The 18,235-nt window shown below is 46.9% G+C and overlaps 1 long non-coding RNA gene across 1 annotated transcript in view; it reads left to right on the forward strand.

Moving 5' to 3' along the window:
• The window catches only part of LOC132017305 (uncharacterized), a 39,229-nt gene extending 21,449 nt beyond the window's left edge, over positions 1-17,780 (forward strand). Inside the window, exons 2-5 of the long non-coding RNA XR_009404228.1 lie at positions 14,396-14,565; positions 15,293-15,384; positions 17,364-17,502; positions 17,691-17,780. This is a non-coding gene — a long non-coding RNA (uncharacterized LOC132017305). The remainder of the gene's footprint in view (positions 1-14,395; positions 14,566-15,292; positions 15,385-17,363; positions 17,503-17,690) is intronic.
• The last annotated feature ends 455 nt before the right edge of the window (positions 17,781-18,235 follow it).

Here is an 18,235-nt window from a genome sequence, read left to right on the forward strand (position 1 = left end):
AAAGCCCAGTTAAGATAAAATGACACTATGTACTCATATATGCTATTTGAAATACTTAGTAGTATTACTGACCTGAAAGAAAATTAAATGCAAGTCCAGTCATATATTCATAGAATCAGGAACCTACTGGTCTTTGCTTCAGGAAATTTCCCTAGGAGCCATGAAGTAGTTCATATAAATATGCTGACATCTTTCAACAGCTGGAAGTACTCATTCTGGGTGTTAACACAGCAGGGAACAATCAGAACTGGAAGAAGAATAAGTGATTGGCATGCTGACACACTGCTGTAAGAATTGCAGTGGGGAACAATTACATTGCTCAAAGAACACTTCACAATTGGATAGGAAGGGAATTATGTCAGTGCTGAAAGATTTCACAGCTGTACTCCAAAACAAACCTGGAAATGCACATTATAGGTACTGGAAACAAAAGAACCTATTATTTTGCCTTCTTTTAGGTAAGTGGTAAAGTACTGGGAGGTGGCAGGAAAGATAATTCTAAAGGGCAATTTAGCCTCCTGTCAGCACCTGGGTCTTGCTAGTTGTCATTTTCAAATGTATAACTACCAATCCACAAAAGCAGGGCTAGGCTTTGTGCAGAAGGTTAGAATGAACTCAGTCTGATAATTCTTTCTCTTTGCCCAGAATGGTTATTTTACTTTATTGATTTAGGGCTCAGAAAAATTTCTGGCATCAGTGTGTAGTAAGACTTTTGGTATATGGTTGAAGGAAAGGAAAAGTGAATTGGAGAAAATTGGAGGGGAAGACGAACCATGAGAGACTGTGGACTCTGAGAAACAAACAGAAGATTTTGGAAGGGAGGGGGGTGAGGGGTTGGATGAGCCTGGTGGTGGGTATTAAGGAGGGTATGTACTGCATGGAGCCCTGGGTGTGGTGCATAAACAATGAGTCTTGGAACACTGAAAAAATTAAATTAAATTTTAAAAAATCTGACTTTGGAACACTAGGTGAGCAGAACAAATTCAATTCATTGATTTAAGAAGCCCCTAGGATCCTTGTGAATTTAAGTAATGGTAATAAGCAGAACACAGTAACCTAATTTACCGCTTCACTTCCCTCCCCTGCATCTTGTTTGGGTTGCTAAGCTCTTGTCTCTCACCTCTTGATTAACCTTCTCATTCCGCTGTGTGGTATCCCCCTGGCACGGGCGAATCACCTTTCTCTTTTGCTAGCTGGCTCCTGTCTAGGTTCTTCCTCTAGGGGGCACTAGAGGGAGACTGGAAAGCTACTGCTGTGTTGAAGCTTGTTTCATAATTTGAGTCTGGTTCTTATGACTGTCATCCCAGCAACTCTTTGTTCACCCCAGACGGTGGCAATTGGTTCCACCTCTTTCCAGACTCCCAGAACCAACCTCACCACGCTCTCAGAGTCACCAGCCATGACAGCTGGTGCACTTTCTTCAGATGTCTGAGTCTTCTCTGTGCTGCCCCCACTTGGGTGGCCCAGTACCACCAGCAGCTGGGCAAGCAGTCCCTGCTCAGAGCTGCAGAGGCAGCAGCACCCTGCCTCCAGGATAAGTAGGGCCAATTCCTTAAACTCAATTCTTTCTGTTAACAAACTGGTGCTGAGTCTCTTTTCCTGATCAGGCCTTGACTAAAAGGCGTTTATATATTAATGCAGTTTCTCTATATACTGTTTACTGACCTATTCTATCTGATGTGGCTGTAGGTCATTTACAGTGTGTTTAGCTCTAAGAAATAGATGCATGCATATGTATTTGCTTGGAGCGTAAATGCATCATCACCCAAGCTGCTTGGCCTGTGCCTAAGGTCTCTCACCCGAGATAATGCTCTAGAGTATTCAGATACTGCCTGACCTGAAAAATCCTCATAGTAGGTATTCAGTCATTAGCTCGATCATTACATGATTACATTGCCTGCATCGATGGCACAGCAACTTTTTAGATCATGGCTTTGAAGAATGCTTAGACTATCTTTTTTGTTGTTGTTGTTGTTTAGTTTTATTTACTTGTTTTAGAGGGGGAGAGGCAAAGGAAGAGGAAGAGAGAAACGCTCAAGCAGACTCCCCACTGAGCACAAAGTCCAACATGGGGCTTGATCTCACAACCCTGAGATCACGACCTGAGCCAAAACCAGGAATCAGATATTTAATTGACAGTATCACCCAGGTGTCCTGACTATCTTGGATTCCTTGGGTATCTGTTCCAAAACTCAATGAACTATTATCTTGACATGGCTGAAGTTAAATATTTGAGACACTAAGAAGCAGACATATTAATCTATATTGGAAAAAAACTACCATGATAAAAGAAAAGGTACTTTATTAGCCAATAACCAGGGTGGATCACCCTTGAATAAACATGATGTTGTGGGAGATTTACTTATAGCCGGACTACTCTGTGATTTAACCCAGGAAGGAAAACCAGATAGAATAGAGGAAGCTTTGAACCAAGAACATCTTTGGAGCCTCTTCTAGTGGCTGGTAAGATCCTGATTGAGCAGTGGTTCTTCTTGACACACAGGTGCATGAAATAGCCAGTAAACTACTTGAGTAGGACATTTTTTACTTACAGAAAGAACTTGTTCCATCTCTAGTAGCTTTAATAAAAAAAAAAACTTATAAACTTGAACAATAAATCATGAATAAACTTGGATCAATCATATATGACAACCATAAATAGATTCTTAGAGATTGTAAGTCTTCTGCATTGAAGAGTGAACAAGCCAGACGAAAGCACTGGGAACCCAGATGTTAAATGGGCTTTATACAGAAAGCAAATATTGCACTCAAAAAATGTCACGGTTAAAAAAAAAAAAAAGTACATGTAGTCACCAGTTGTGAGAATTTCATGGTTGTTTGAAGCTTTAGGTTTGGTACCTCTTGGTTCCAAAAAAGCTCAAGTGCACAGAGATGTATCTTCAGCCTCCTGAAACACAGGACATTTTACTCTAGACAGACCAGATTTGTAGTAATTATAAAGAATTATATCTATATAGTGTAATTAATTCCTCCTCTTTGACTTCTGGCTCAATCATTTCTACAAGCAACAATAGATACATCCATAATCTTTCTGCTCTCTTTTCCACCCTGGGAACAAGGGCTTCTCTCTGATCAAGGTCGAAGGTAAGAGAGTGAATTTAAATAGTGAGCACTAAGCAAAAGGCCTCCTGTACTCCCATAAACTCTTGAGTTTGGAATGAAGAACTCTTCTGCTCAGCCAAGGCTTTTCTGGATCTCACCCTTCACCATCTCACATGATTGAAACTTCCCTGGTCTTTCCATCCTCATCTCTGCCTTCATCACAGGGAGAACAGAAAATTGCTCCATCCAATCTTAGGAGTCCAAATGCTACTTCACAGCTCTTGTTGCCAGTCTTGCCAGGTACAATATGTTACCCACCACCTGTACTCCTTGAAAGATGCTCTCACTTTGCAAAAAGCATCTCCATCCTGCTGGGGGCCATCCATAGTCACTTCGATATCCTATTGATGACTCAGCCAGCTTCCTGGCTTCCTGGAGCCATGCCTCTGCTGCTATCCTCCCTGTTGCCACGGGCCAAGCCATAACTCAGACCATAACCTGGACCGTGACAAATGTCTTCCACACCTCCGCGATGCAAACCCTCCTCTGACCCACCTCCCTCTCCTTCCATGCAATCCCAGCTCCAAACTGGGCCACGCCTGAGCTCTGAGCTATCCTCACTGCAGCTTGGCCCTTCCCAGAGTCTTCTTCCAGCCTCAGGAAGCCCTTATTCCTCTTGCATTCGTGACCTACCTCCACTGGCCATTTCACTTTTGACAGCCTAGTAATTTTTCTTTCCCCCTTTTAGGGGTTTGGCCCTGAATTTGCTAAACCTGACTCCTGGTTGAGGAGAACCATCAACCTCTGGATACCTTCTGAGCTGGAAATTCTAACACCCAACATTTTCTGAGCATTCCTCATACATGTTCTTTCAGCCTGAAGACCCCCCATCTCACTGATAGTGTCTGACTTCTTTAAGCCCTCCACCCACCCAAGAAAAGGAGCCCCTTGTTCCAGCCAATTTTGGTTCAAAACACACATTTAGGGTCACCTGGGTAGCTCATTGGTTTGGGCCACTGTCTTCGTCTTGAGTCATGATCCCGGTGTCCTGGGATCGAGTCCTGCATTGGGCTTCTTGTCCAGCAGGGAGCCTGCTTTTCTCTCTGCCTCTGCCTGCCGCTCTGCCTGCTTGTGCTCTCTCTCTCTCTGACAAATAAATAAATTAAAAACAAAACAAAACAAAACCACACACACATTTACGGCTTCCTTCCATCTTGGAACTATGACTGAAGAGTAGGAGCCATTTTGCCATCCTCCAATCACTGACCTTGCAGACGAACACAGTGTGTATTAAAATACAATCCCACACCTACGTGGTTACTGTTGGCATACGCCTGGTATAGATCCCTATTTTATAAGTGGCCTTTGACTTAAAGACCCCCTGACTAGGAGAGGAAATATTCTGCCGGCTTTTGTCTACTCAACATTTTGTCAACAAATAGGAGAGGGAGGCTGGTCTCGTGAAAAGTTCTTACTCGCCCTTCACCGGCAGTTCCTCAGGAGCTACACTGTCGTCTGCAGCTGAGGCCATGCCCCATCCCTGACTTCCTGTGCTTCAAAACTTGGCAGGAAACATAGCTTCCAGGGCCAGTCCCAGAAAACATTAGAGGGGAGGGGCATACTGCCTTGGCTCTTCTTAATGGGTTGGCTGCCTGGTCCCCTTCTTCCTTATCACAGGAGCCACTCTGGGGCCTCGGATCCCTGGCAGGGGCCTTGACCTTTGGACAACCCCTGAAAGTCATTAGATAGATCAGGGCTTGGCAAATGTTATAGGCTTCTAGGGCCAGAAGCAAAATTGAGGAAATTATGTAGGAACTTATATAACAGGGGAAAATTGCTACCTCACCCTGCCTTATCTATCTGGAGTAGGCCCTCTGAGAGTGGACACACTTTGTGCCTAGTTGCCATTAACTGGAGTCAGCTGAAGACATTCTTGGGGAAAGGAGCACAGGCCCAAATAGGAGGAGCTGGTGATTCTGGTGGGCAGAGTTCTGGGTATCACTGGGCAGAGAGTGAAGGGGAGACCAGCCAGCTCACATCACCTTGGATTTACTTACTAGAGGGGATTGACTGTCACCTGCTCCCTTAGTTCATGTCCTAGGGGCAAAATCGGTGCATGAGACCCTTGGCAGGGGGACTGGACACCTGGTGCCAACCCCAGAACTCACCATGTTGCCCAGGTCCTTCCCAGGCTGCTTGGCTGGCTACAGCTCCCCTTATCACCCTGACCTAGCAGGGCCTCAGCTCCATGGCTCTGGGACCAGCCACTGAAGGCATTATAGAATAGTTATGGAATTACCTGGCTTTTGTCACAGGGACTTACTTGGCTGCCCAGTCCCCGTTCCCCAACTCCCCTATTTGAGAACCTTGGTAGGGGGCCTGGGCCTGTCATGCCAAACTCTAAACCACTAAGAGGGGAATCACAGTCTTGCTTTGGCTCTTTTCAGAGGGGACTGGCTATTGAGTACTCTATATTCCAAAGGTTACCCCAAAACCTCAACTCTTGGCAGTGCGCTGGGACACTGGTGAAAACCCCAGTAATCATAAGAAGGTGGTTCTTACATTAACTTGGTTCTTCTTGGAGGTGGCCGGTTGCCTGGCCCCCCATTCCCCACCTCCCTAGCACCACTAGAACCATACCAGTGCCTAAGACTCTTGGCAAGGGGCCCCGATGGCTGCTGCCAGCCCCTGAAGCCATTAGAGACTCACTACAGGATGGAGGCTATTGAGCATCCTTGAAGGGTTCAAATTGAAAAGGGCTGTTAATTTACACACCAAGTTTCAAAGCCAGAGCCCTAAAAAAAGATGTAAAATATCTCATTGATACTGTTATCTTGATTACATGTCGAAAGGATGATATTTTGGATATACGGGGGTAAATAAAATGTATTAAAATTAATTCCACCCGATTTGTTTTCCTTCTTCAAGATGCAGCTACTAGACAGTGTAAAATTATAGGCACCTGGTTCAGGCAGGGCTGCAGTAGAGGAGTGACACTATATTGTTGGGATACTTTCCCCACATCCCTGTGGCCACATTAGGGAGTCCACCTTGGCCAGGATCATGGTCCTTTGGTGCCAGCCCCACAGTGATGAGAAGTCTCTGCTTTGGTCTGGCTCTGAGAGTATATTGGCTGCTAGACCTCAAGTTGTCAGATTTAGCAAATAAAATGCGGGATATCCACTTACTTTTGAATTCCAAATATGCAACCAATAGTATTTTATTGTAAGCATGTTCCATGTCATTATTGGTTGCTTTTCTGGAATCCGAATTCCGCATCCTGTGTTTTATCTGCCAACCCCACATTTTCTCTGTGTCCTCCCATCTCCAGGGCCACACCAGTGACTCAGCTATCAGTAGGGGGGTTGGACTACTGGTGCCAGCCACAAAAGACCTTACAAGTACTCACTACATTGCCTTGGAAAATCTCAGAGAATCCTGGATGCCCAGTCCTGTCCCTTGGGCCACACCAACACCAGTCGATGCTTCACAGAGGGTCCGAGACTCTGGAGGCTACCCCAGAAGCTATTAGAGTTTGTTTGTACACTTCCTTTGTGTATATTGGCTGGTCTGATGGACCACACTTCACTGGGCCAACACTAAAACCTTTATGTTGACTAGATTCTTCTTAGTGTATGTGACTTCCATTTTGCCCATGTGCCACCCATCACTGGATCACATGAATGTTCAGCCCCTTGATGAAGAGCTTGGACCACTGGTATCAGCTACAGAAATCACTGGCCTAGTCTTGGCATTGCCTTTGCAGATTTCTGTGTGTATTGTAGGCTGGCCTTCACAGTCCCCACTTCACAGCAATAGATACCTCACAAGCCATTAGAAAGTGATCACCGTAGTGCCTTGGTTCTTCTTATGGTGAACTGGCTGTAGGGACCTTCTCTCCCCCACCCCCACTGGTTCACGGTGCTTTATACCCTTGACAGGTGGCCAAGTCTCCCTGGATCTCCAGGCATGTGGATCATGCAATATCCTTCTAATTTATGGATGAGGTGTGGGGACAAGGGGTCAGCCTGCAGAAGGTGTTGCACATGGGCCCCGGCCATTCCAGAGGTCTCCTACTTGCTTCTGGTTGAACCCTTCCTTTCTTCAACTACTCACCTCTCTGTCAGTGGATGGTGGACTCTACTGTGGGCTCTGCAGATAAGTCCTAGCCCAGCTGGCCAAGCTGGGCAGTCTCACAAGCCTTTGCATGGGCTGCTTCTTGTTTTTTATGGCCCACCCTTGCTCATTGGTTTTGTTGCTTGGGTGTTTTCCAATCTCTCTTCTAGTTTCTCCTTTGGATATGTGATGTCTTGATGATAAATGAAGGAGGGCACTGGGAGGGTGGGCACCACACTGAGCCTCACACAGGAAGCACCTGCTGGGGTTGTAGCTCAGCCACGAAAGCCTTGTGCGGATTTGAAAAAGCTACTTCAACATTCAGCCTCAGTTTCCTTCCCTGTGAATGACAGGCTGTGTCCATTTGTGCTTTTGTGAGGATGAGAATGATGTCTGAGTTCTTGGGGAGATGTCAGGATGTTATCTTACATATTTATGGTTTGGTATCAACTTTTTGCTTTCTGGTTCTGTTGGAGGAACAAGGACAGCCCCTACAGGCATGGTTGCATGCTAGAAGGGAGAGAAGATCACCCACAAATTCAAGACATATAGACTCTGTCTATAATTGTTTTTTGAATAGAAGTCAAGGTGGTGCCCTTTGCCTGATTTTCTCATGTCTGGCATAGATCCCCACTTAACCCAATGACTTTGCTTCTATCCTACCTACCCTGAGTCTCCTTGTCCCAATTCTCAGGTGTGACCTAAAGATTTTCCCATTTACCATCAACATTGAAGCCAACATTTTAAAGTAGTAGGAATCCGTCAGCCTTGGCTGTAACTGTTAGCAGACCCTGGAAATTTTGTTTTGGCCTGAAGAGCTTGGCCAGTCAACCAGGCTCATTTAAAGCATTTAATCATGGTGTTTCGTGTGTTATCACAATGACTTGGTGGTGTGAGCTCAAAGAGCAGGTTAAGAGCACCTTTCCCTCTGGGAAATTTCAGTGTGCCTACAGTCAGTAGATGGACACAAGATACCAGGGCAGATGTGGAAAGGGGGTTTTGGCCAATGGACTCTACTCTCTGTCCACTCTCTGGAGTTGACAGAGGGCTGCCTTTCTGAGCAGAGACTCGTTTTGTCACTACTGACTTGGTATCTGTGGTCTAGTGGGAAATCTCCCCATGAGTGACACTAAAAAGTGTCTTTGTTGGTGCTGTTTGTTTTATCCTAAAAGGAATGAACCCACACACCACAACACCTGGTGCTAAGGGAGATCAGGGCCAACTGAGTTGTAAGGCTGTTGTACTGGTCCTAGGAAAGCATAGTTAGGCCCATAATGAAAAGGGCCATGATGATGGTAGGTCCTAGTTGCTGATTTATTATGGCCCACCCAGGGCTCTATAGCAAGGAGGTCTGGAACTTTCTAAAACTTTCTGAGATCCTCTGTGTGTAAAAATTAAAACAAAGTATTATCTGGGGTCACAGTGGATGCCAGCTGTTCTTGTCCCTCCCCACTTCCTTTTCTTCTCAGAGCCATGAAGAATAGGAACAGCTTGATAGGAGGATTATGGACACCATGGAACCTTTAGCTGGGGCTTCAGTCCCAGATATGGAAGCTCTGGTCTGTCCTTGGTCTCTAGAGTTCTGTGTCCTCTAAGAAGGTCAGAGTGATGGACAGTCACTCCCCACTATGGATTCCCCAGGCCTGGGACTTGAGCCAACAAACACCAGGCTGGTTGGTGTACAGGCAAGAGAACTCCTTTTTGAGTAGCTCTCTTCACTAGGAGAATTCTGAAATTAAATGTGCTTGTCATTTGTAATGCAATTAATACCACTTGGCAAGGATAGGGACCAGAATGCCAATACCAGATAAGGAAGGCTGTGTGGAAGAACTCTGCTAGCTCTGGGATTCTATGAGCTTAATCCTGTTATTATTGTTAATATGTATAATTTAAAATATCAATGATGCATATCAATAATGAGGATTTAGTTCATCTTTTCTAAATATAGGGGTCACATATATATAGCATTCCACAGCTTGCAAAGCAGAACTGTTGTAACCCTGGCAGAAACCTACTGAGTCATTTACAGTTGAGAAAACTGGCTCTCAATGTTGAGTTTCCAGCCCCAGCCACCAGAGCTGGCAAGTGGAGGGGTAGTCAGGGTCTAAGGGTTTGCCTGTGCCCTGGGTGGGGACCCTTTCTGGGACTTGCTCCAACTAGTCCACTGTGTGATCTTGAATGAGGAGTCATGTCCCATACCCACCTAACTCCCCAGGTCCCACCCCCACATATCTCATAAACACCAGGTGATGGCCACCTTCCCACAGATGTGCCTGGGACTCTGTGGCCCTCTGGTCATGCCTTCCCATTTCTTCCTGGAATGTGGGTCCCCAGAGGCACAGGGACTCTTCCTTTAGTTGAATAAACCATCATATAGTCAAAAAAACAGGGATCTGGAGACCAGGGCATTTTTCAGTCTTTTGCAGTAAATCATCACAACCTTCAGTGCACTGCTATGGAATGAATGTGTCCTTCCAAAATTCATACATTGAATCCCTGATTCCCAATATGATGGCATTAGGTGGTGGGGCCCTAGGAAAGGCTTAGGTTTAGATGTGGTCACGAGTGGGGACCTGTGGTGGGGTTAGTGTCCTTATAGAAGAGGAAGAGACTAGAGAATTTGCTCTACCTTGTGAGGACACAACAGGAAGGAGAACATCGATAGACCAGGAAGAGGGTCTTCACCAGAATCCGACCATGCTGGCACCATGATCTCAGGCTTACAGCACCCCAGAACTGGGAGAGACAAGCGTTTCCTGGTGAAGCCACCCTGTCTATGGTATCTTGTCACTGCAGCCCAAACAGACTAAGACAGGCAGGGACAATGCTCGCATATTTAAAATCTTATTTCTCAGCAATTTGGGGGCACTTGTGCAAGGCACCTAACAAGCTCGGGGCACATGGGTGATAAACTCTCTCTTTTCCTAGGGGATGTAGCCTTCTAAATCTCATCGCTCACACGTCAGGCCTTTGACACATCACCCAGAAAATTTCCTGTGTTTCTAATCTCCCGTGTTCCCTGTAGGTAATTGCACAGAAAATCTGTGCTGTAAGGAGAATTACAAGGCATTATACATCTCCTTTCACCTCACTAGGCTTTCTTTCTGACAGAGAAACAGGCATGTTTTCAGGATGGGGTGGGGGGGGGTAAGGGCACAAGCCTTGTAATTGAGCCATACACTTTCCTCATCTCACTAAAAAATCACAGTGGGAAACTACCTAAGCTTAGCCCCAACAGAGGCTCAGAGCATAGGGCTGAGGTGGCCCTCTGAGTTCTGTCCATGCAGCCTCCATGAAGAGGCTGTGGTCTAGATGTGGGACTTGGTCAGCTCATGACACTGGCTCAAGCTGACCTGGCTGTTAAGCAACTTGGGCTCTTTCTGCTGCCTCATGGCTGGGAAACACCCTCTCTTTCCTAGAAAAATGATCAGTCAGGATTGGAAGGTTTGTGTAGGGCAGGACATCCAGTGAGCTGCATTGCAACAGCAGGGGTAGAAACGGGGATTATTTATAAATACTCAGAACATTTTATGAGCCCCCAAATGGGAATATGAGGTGTGAAGATGGAACGGATATGTGAAACCAGGCCTATCTGAGAAGCTGTAGCTGCATGGTCATTTTATCCTGGTTAGTACCTCCAGGCGGTCAGGGGTGATTGAAGGGAATCATGAAGGACAGATGTCCTGCCCTACCCATCCTGTCCCCACCCCTACCCAAAGGGAGCTCAGACCATTGGTCTGTTGAATAAATGTAAACAAGGGGGTTGAGAGATGTCAAAAAAGTTACAGGTCTGGGAACTTTCAAGAAGACATATAAGATAAATGAAGGTATTCCACAGAAATCACAGTAGAAAAAATAGCAGCTGCCCTGGCCTCCGTGGCAAGCACTGTCCATGTACTACTTTACTGAGTCCTCATTAAAGCCTGTGAGGTTGATATTATCACACACCCCCCACCACACACGCACTTTACAGATGAAGATACTGAAGTTCAGAGAGGTTGTCTCTGATTTGGCAAGTGTATGGCAAAACCAGGGTCCCGATGCAAACCTCTATGTCCCCAGAGTCAGAGCTTTTCCACTGTGGTAGAATGAGAACAAAACACGAGTTCTTACATCAGACAGGTCCTGATTCACCGTATGCCAGCCGTGCGACCTTGCATAGGTGACTTCTCTGTGCTTTCATTCGGCCATCTGTAAAATGAAGATTATAAGATCAAATGAGATGAGACTTAAAAAGCGCTGGGCATAGTTCCTGGTGAGGGAATATGGAATAAATCCGTACTGCTGTTATTCTTGTTCTTAAACCTCCATTACGGTAAAGGGCATCTGCAGCTTTGACCAACGCTGTGTTATTTGAAAATCTAAATGTCCTTGCCTGTGACAAGGAACTATCTCTCTTTCCCCAGTGTGCTTCCTTAGTCCTCCCCTCTCAGCAAAGGACACCACTACTATGGACTGAATTGTGTCCCCTCCAAATTCATAGCTTGAAGCCCTACCTGCCAATGTGGCTGTGTTTGGAGACAGAGTTTGTAGGAAGTAATTAAGATCAAACGAGTTTCTAAGATTGGGGCCCTGACTAATGGACTGGTGCCCTTAAAAGAAGAGAAAGAGACACCAGATCTCTCTCTCTCTTTCTCTCTTTCTCTTTCTCTCTCTCTGCCATGTGAGGACATGGTGAGGAGGTGGCTATCTCCAACACAGGAAGAAAAGTCTCACTAGAAACCTATCTTGCTGGACCTTGATCTGAGACTTCCCAGCCTCTAGAATGGTAAGCACAGAGATCTCAGCTGTTTAAGGAACACAATAGTTGGTATTCTGTTATGGCAACCCAAGGTGACTAATAACAACCCTATGTGAAGAGTTACACAAGCTAGAGTCAAGGGTGTCGTTCTAGATACTTTTCGTTCCCTCCAGATCCCACATCATCCAACATCATATTTTATCAATTCTGCCTTTAAGACCTTTCTCAAATCTCATTCCCCTTGGTTCTATGAACCACTTTTATTATGGACTTTTTAAAAGATCTGTAAGAATAGAGGAAAAAAAATATGAGAAAGCCAGTGAACCCATCACGCATCTCAACAATTGTCAGCACGTAGTGACTTAATTCATGTATAGCTTTAGTCAGTCTCTCATTTTAGAGTATTTTGAAACAAACCCCAGACATCATACAATTTTACCTATTTATATTGGTATATTTCTGTAAAAGGTAAGGACTCCTTTTAAAACATGACCATCTTACCAGTATCATGCTTATTTTTTTCAACAATCTCTTAAGATATCCAGTCAGTGTTTATATTTCCATAACTGACCTGGGGCAAAAAAAAAAAAATTCTTACAGATTGTTTGTTTGAATTGGGATTCAAGTAAGATTCATCTGTTGTGGTTGGCTGACTTGTCCTTTGAATCTCTTTTACTTTATATGTTCTCCTACATCTTTTTATCTCGATCCAATTTTTAAATTAGTAGTTTGGATTATTTGTCCTGGAGAGTTTCACACAGTCTGAATTTTGTTGATTATCTCCTGGTGTGATTTTAACAGGTTCCTAGTCAATGTGTGTGTGTGTGTGTCTATGTGTGTGTGTGTGTGTTGAGCTATGTGTGCGTGTGTGTGCACCTGTTCGCAGATGTGTGTATGTGTGTGCACGCATGTGTGCACATATATGCTTGTGTGCATGTGTGTGTAGAGAAAAAAGAGAATGTCCTTATATGCCCGCATTTCAGTTGCTCCCTCCTTAGCAGGGGGTGAGGAATTAAATATATCTTTTTGGTTTTTGGTATCTAAAAAGGCTTGTATTTTTGTTCTACTTTCAATCCTTAAATAATGGGTCACTCTTAGGTTTCACTTAGAAAATACTTAAAACTTTCACCTCCTATCACTCATTTTGTTGTCTTGAGTTTATTGATTTATTGGTGAAATTCTTTTAGTTTCTCTTCATCTCCATGCATTTCCATGACCCTAGTCTCCATCATTTGCTTTTCTCCTCTGAACGATTGCAATGGTCCCCAGACAGATCTCCTTGCATCTAGCAGGTTTCCTGCCAATGAGGTGTCCCCCAGCAGCCAGGCAGACCTTTTCCAAACTGACATGTTATGACACTGGCGCGGATTTCTCTTTGCACATAGAGTGCAATGCAAAAGTGAAGGCGTCTGAGGCCCAGTGTGACCTGGCCCCTACATGGTGGGCTGAATGCACCTCTTGTTTCTTCCAGCTCATCACACTGGCTTCTTGGTCCCTTGAGCACATCTACGTCCCACGTCAGGGCCTCTGTGCCAGGTGTGGTCCTCTGCCTGGAACGTTCCCATTCAGTGTTCGCTTGGCTGGTTGCTTTTCTTCTAGGTCCCCCCCTGGAGTGGCCCTTCCTCAATGAAAGCTACCCTTGCTTCTCTCCACTGGAATAGAAACCCCCAACCCCCACACTTCATCCCATAGCAACCTCTCCTTTACGTTGTGGCCCCTTCATTTTTGTGTGGACTTAGTATTTGCCTTTACCGCCAGTTTGCCAATTCTACAAGGTCCGAAGAAACCTTACTCACAACTTTCTCTAGTCCAGGGGTTGGGACACAGTAAATGCTCAGTAAAAATATGAGAATCCATTAATAGAAATAGTGTGCCAGGGGGGTGAAGTATAAAGAAGAGAGAGGTGGAAAGGCATGAATTCCAGCCCTTTGCAAGTCTTTGGGGAAGAAATTTCTCTGCCTTTGTTCACTCTGGTCGTAGCGGGGAAGAGTTGGTCAATGACAAAACCAGGGGCAGTTTGGCCACGGTCGTGGGTCCTGATCGTTGGGATTATCTTGGGGTCTTGGCTTGGGATCCCCCTAAAGCTAATTCTGAGATGAAGATTTGAGTGTAAGTAGTTTATTTAGAGGTGAAGGACACTCCAGGAGAGTAGGGGGTGAGGCAGAGGAGGGAAATATCAATAAGGGGACTGTCATCAAGTCAGCTTCCCCCAGGGGTGAGAAGGGCTTAGTCCCATGGGGGTGCTCTGGAAGCCGGGGGAGGAGCTGGGACATTTATCCACAATACCCTTAGTCACAGACTGATGGCTGCTCTCAGGTGGCATCTATTCCCAGGAACTTCTGGGCCTCTCAACAGGTGACAAAGTGGGCTCCAGCAGGTAGAGAAGGCCCTCTGGCAAAGGATGTGCTGAGGGGATAAATTCAGGGGACATTCCAGAGCACAGGCAGCATCCCAGAGACCCCTGTCACCCCACAGAACCTGGCACAGGGCCCCACAAGAATTACCCAGACAACGTGACTTCCGCATACCACAGACAGACATACTGACAGAGGCCGGACCGAAAAACTGAAGGATGAATCCTACCTCAAGCAGCAAAGAAGGTCTTGAGTGCTGTATACGCATCTGGCGCATGTGTGGGAGATCAGGTTAGTAGAATCCACCTGCCACACCCGCTTGTTCTGGGTGACTTCTGGGTGGGTTAAGGTCTCTGCTAAATGACAGGGGGGCGCTGGGCAGATGATGATGACCAATTTGCACAGGCTTCACCTCTCAAAGCACTCTCTGTGCATTTGTGTTCCCACTGGCAACTGCTGGGGAGGTGGGTGGGGGGAACCTGTTGCCCTCGTTTACAGATGAGGAAACAACACAGAAGGAGAGGTAACCTTGCCAGGTCCTGTCCCCAGACGCTGAGGGTGGCGCCTGACCCTAAGCTTCGGCTTCTTTCTTAGAGATGAGTATCTGCGTGGGTGGGCGAAGCTGTGCTGTAGGAAGGTAAGTGGGGAAAGAGAGGGGCGCAAAGATCACAGTGAGAATGCTGTGGCAGCTTTTCCAAAGCAGCGGGACAGGTGACATTCTGAGGAGCAGCCACAAGATGGCAGAGGGACTGCACACAGCTCCTCTCTGGTTTCCTTGGGGGCGGGGGGAGGGGGGGGGAAGGGGACCAAGGATGAAAGTTTGCTTAACATGCCTTGAGAGTCACGGTGACTCCTGAAGGGTTGGCAGGAAATAGAGGAGGAAAATGCAAGAGACAACGAGAAACTCTGCCAAGTACTGTGTGACCATGGGCAAGTTATTTGACCTCTCTGGGCCTCAGGATCCTTTTCTGTAAAATGGTGGTTTGGGACTTAAAGCATGATATTAACACTCTTCCAGTTGTTTCACTGAAGGAGGCAGGACCACTGAGGAACCTTGGAAGCTGAAGTCATCTGTGGCTCAGGCTGTGGGTCCGGACCAGCTGGTGGCTGGTAAGAGGGTCACAGGTGACCAGAGGAAGATGGGACAATAGTAATCTAACCAATGGCTTCAGGACAGGGTGAGGAGGGAACAGGAAAATGGTGGGAAATACACAACAGAATGTGGAGAGCAAGGAATCACTTAGAGGTATCTCCCCGGGCATATTTCTCAGTTGAGAGCTTCAGCTAAACCACTTTTTCTTTGCCACCCTCACCCACCCCCCACCCGCTGAACCCCCCTCCACCACCTACACACTTCATAGCTCATGAGCCTGTTTATTTTCTTCATGGCTGCTATTGCTCATTTCTGCTTCCGCCCCCAGAATGTGCGCTCATGAAGGTATGGACCCCATTTTCGCGTTAATGCCGAGTCCTTGGTGTTTGGAACAGTTCCTGGAATATAGTGGTTCCTCAATAAAAAACTGCTGAATGAATGCAGAATGGGAGTGGTGATGGAGACACAGCCTGGACTAGGAGTCCAAGACCCAGGGCTCCCCACTGTGGCCACCAACGTGCTGTGTTATTTTCAGGAAACCCCTTCCCCTCTCTGGGCTTCACTTGGCTCACCCTTAAAATGAGGTGTTTGGGTTCCATGATTAAGCATCTTCGAGACTTAGAGAAAGAAGCTCCTTTCCTCCTGGTACTCAAGTCCCAGGCTTCAATCAATTCAATCACTGCCCTGTCGTGCTTCACTTGCCCCTCAAGAAGCCCCAGAGAGTTGATGGAGAAGGACCTTGTCCTACAAGCACGCTTTCAATCTACAAACATTTCTGGGGGCTTACTGTGTGTAGGAAGGTAAGTGGGGCTTGTATAGTGCAGACCAAGGCAGAGTGTACACTGGCCTTGCAGGGCTGTCACTGTTTGTGGGCAGAGGTAAGAAATCCCAAGTCCTCCTCCTTCATTCCTGATGGTGGGAAAGGCCAAGTCCTAAAGGAAGAAAATTATCCAGGTGTGGAATCGTTAAAAAAGAAGACTTCTAATAATAGGAAGGTGGGGCCTGTGGGAACAGGTTGTCTGTGCACCCGGCTCTAGGAAAAATAATGGGCTGGGTGAACCAGACTTTCAGCATCCCAGCCCTACTGATGTGGCTCTTTGGGCCTTGTCCCTGGGAAACCCAGCTGGGTCTGCCCGGCCTGGAAATGTGTCCTACCCCACCTGCTCCCCTCATCAGAACGTACTGGCTCTCTGTCCCTTCCCTTTGGTGCCCTGCTTTGTGTCGTGAGATTAATCTGAGTAGGTAGTTAGAGCATATCCAAGGAGTTTAAGGAACTTATAATTTATCTTTCCAAAATAAGAACTTGAATTTATTTACTGCAAAAATCCCACAGAAGTAACTCTAATGGTAGAACTTCAGGCCATGGACATGTTGGGTTTGGGGAGAAAGATATGAAGTCAGTTGCTGGTGATGACTCCAGCTTCTCCCGTCCCCAGGCCTGAGAGCACAGGTGTCAAAGCTTCTAGAGAACCTTGCAGTTCAAAGTGCAGTCAGAAGCCACTACATCAGTGCCCACCCCCCAGAAGCTTGTTAGAAATGCCGAATGTCAGCTCCTCCCAGAGCTACAGAACCGGACTCTGCACAGGAGCCCCTGTGACTGCATGCACCCAGGGTCTGGGAGAGGCTGGCTGGAATGCCCCTTGTTCCGTGGGAAGGATGCCACTGGCAGCCCCAGCTCTACCTCTGACCATCTCTGCATTCCTTCTGCAGGGACAGGCTATTTACTCGTTAGGAGGCAGGAGAAGGAAAAGCACTGGGAATTCTGATAAATAAGAAGGTTGTTAGCGTAATGAGCCACAGCAGCTCCCTGAAAGAGCTCCCCTTGTGAGACAGGGTAGGCTGGCTAATGGGGAGCCCTCCTTAGAGTTGCAAGTTCCCTTTTCATCTGGTGTGGTGTTTGTTCACGAAGGAAATCAGGCCATCAAACAGCATTTGCGATGTTCTCCTAAAAAAAGATCTATAATCTGTGTGCGGACCCCTTCTCTTTACCCTTCAGGCCCACACTCCACCCTTCTCTTCCTGCAAGGGGGCTCCCCTGTCTGGACTGCAACATCCAGCTCCCTGTCTTCTGGCTTCCAGGGGGTCCAGCTGACGAGAAGTCCCAGAAGGGGATAGGAAGGCGACAGGACGATGAGGTGGGCTTGTGCTCTCCCAGGGCAGCCCCCAACAGACCTTTGCTTCCCAGGTTCTGCTAACTGCTCCTCCTAGCCCACTTCTTCCTGTCTTGGGGGGGGGGGGGTTAGCAGCACCTGCTGGAGCCAGCTCAGGTGGGTGGCCCTGCTCAGTTCCTGTCCTTAAACCCTGCCCCCACTTTTTTAAACAGTCCCTTGCTCCTCAAATCACCCAGTTTGAATGAGTCATCTGATCCCGTACAGACTCACTCTGCCTGAGAAAGGACTGGAAGAAAACACACCAAGGTGGGCTGCATCCCCCTTTCCCTTCCTTGGACTACCTGTTGGAGTCTGACCCTCCAGAGATTCCATTTTCATCTTCCTCGGTCCCCATGTGCACTTGAGGACTTCAGAGAGTGTGGAAGTGTATTTTGTTTCTAAGCATTTGTCTCCTCTGGCTTTCCAAGCAGAGGAGGGGCCACAGCCTGGCTGTCCCCCACCCCCGGGCCATGGGGGAGGGCAGAGCAGGAAGAACCACACTGGAGGGGGTTTTCATTGGCACAGTGCTAATTCCCCTCACTGTGATCTATGGGTCCTATCCTGGAGAGGGGGCATTAGCAGCAGATGCTGGAGTTATTGGCCCTCTGTGCTTTGCTTTGCTTTTCCGGGGAGTGAGACTCTCCAGACGGCTGTGGAGTAGGGGCTCCCCCAGGTGCTGCCCTGCCCCAGCTGCCCCTGCACTGTTGATCAGGGTCCT

This window comes from Mustela nigripes, chromosome 5 (genome assembly GCF_022355385.1).
Source record: "Mustela nigripes isolate SB6536 chromosome 5, MUSNIG.SB6536, whole genome shotgun sequence".
NCBI classification, from domain to species: domain Eukaryota; kingdom Metazoa; phylum Chordata; class Mammalia; order Carnivora; family Mustelidae; genus Mustela; species Mustela nigripes.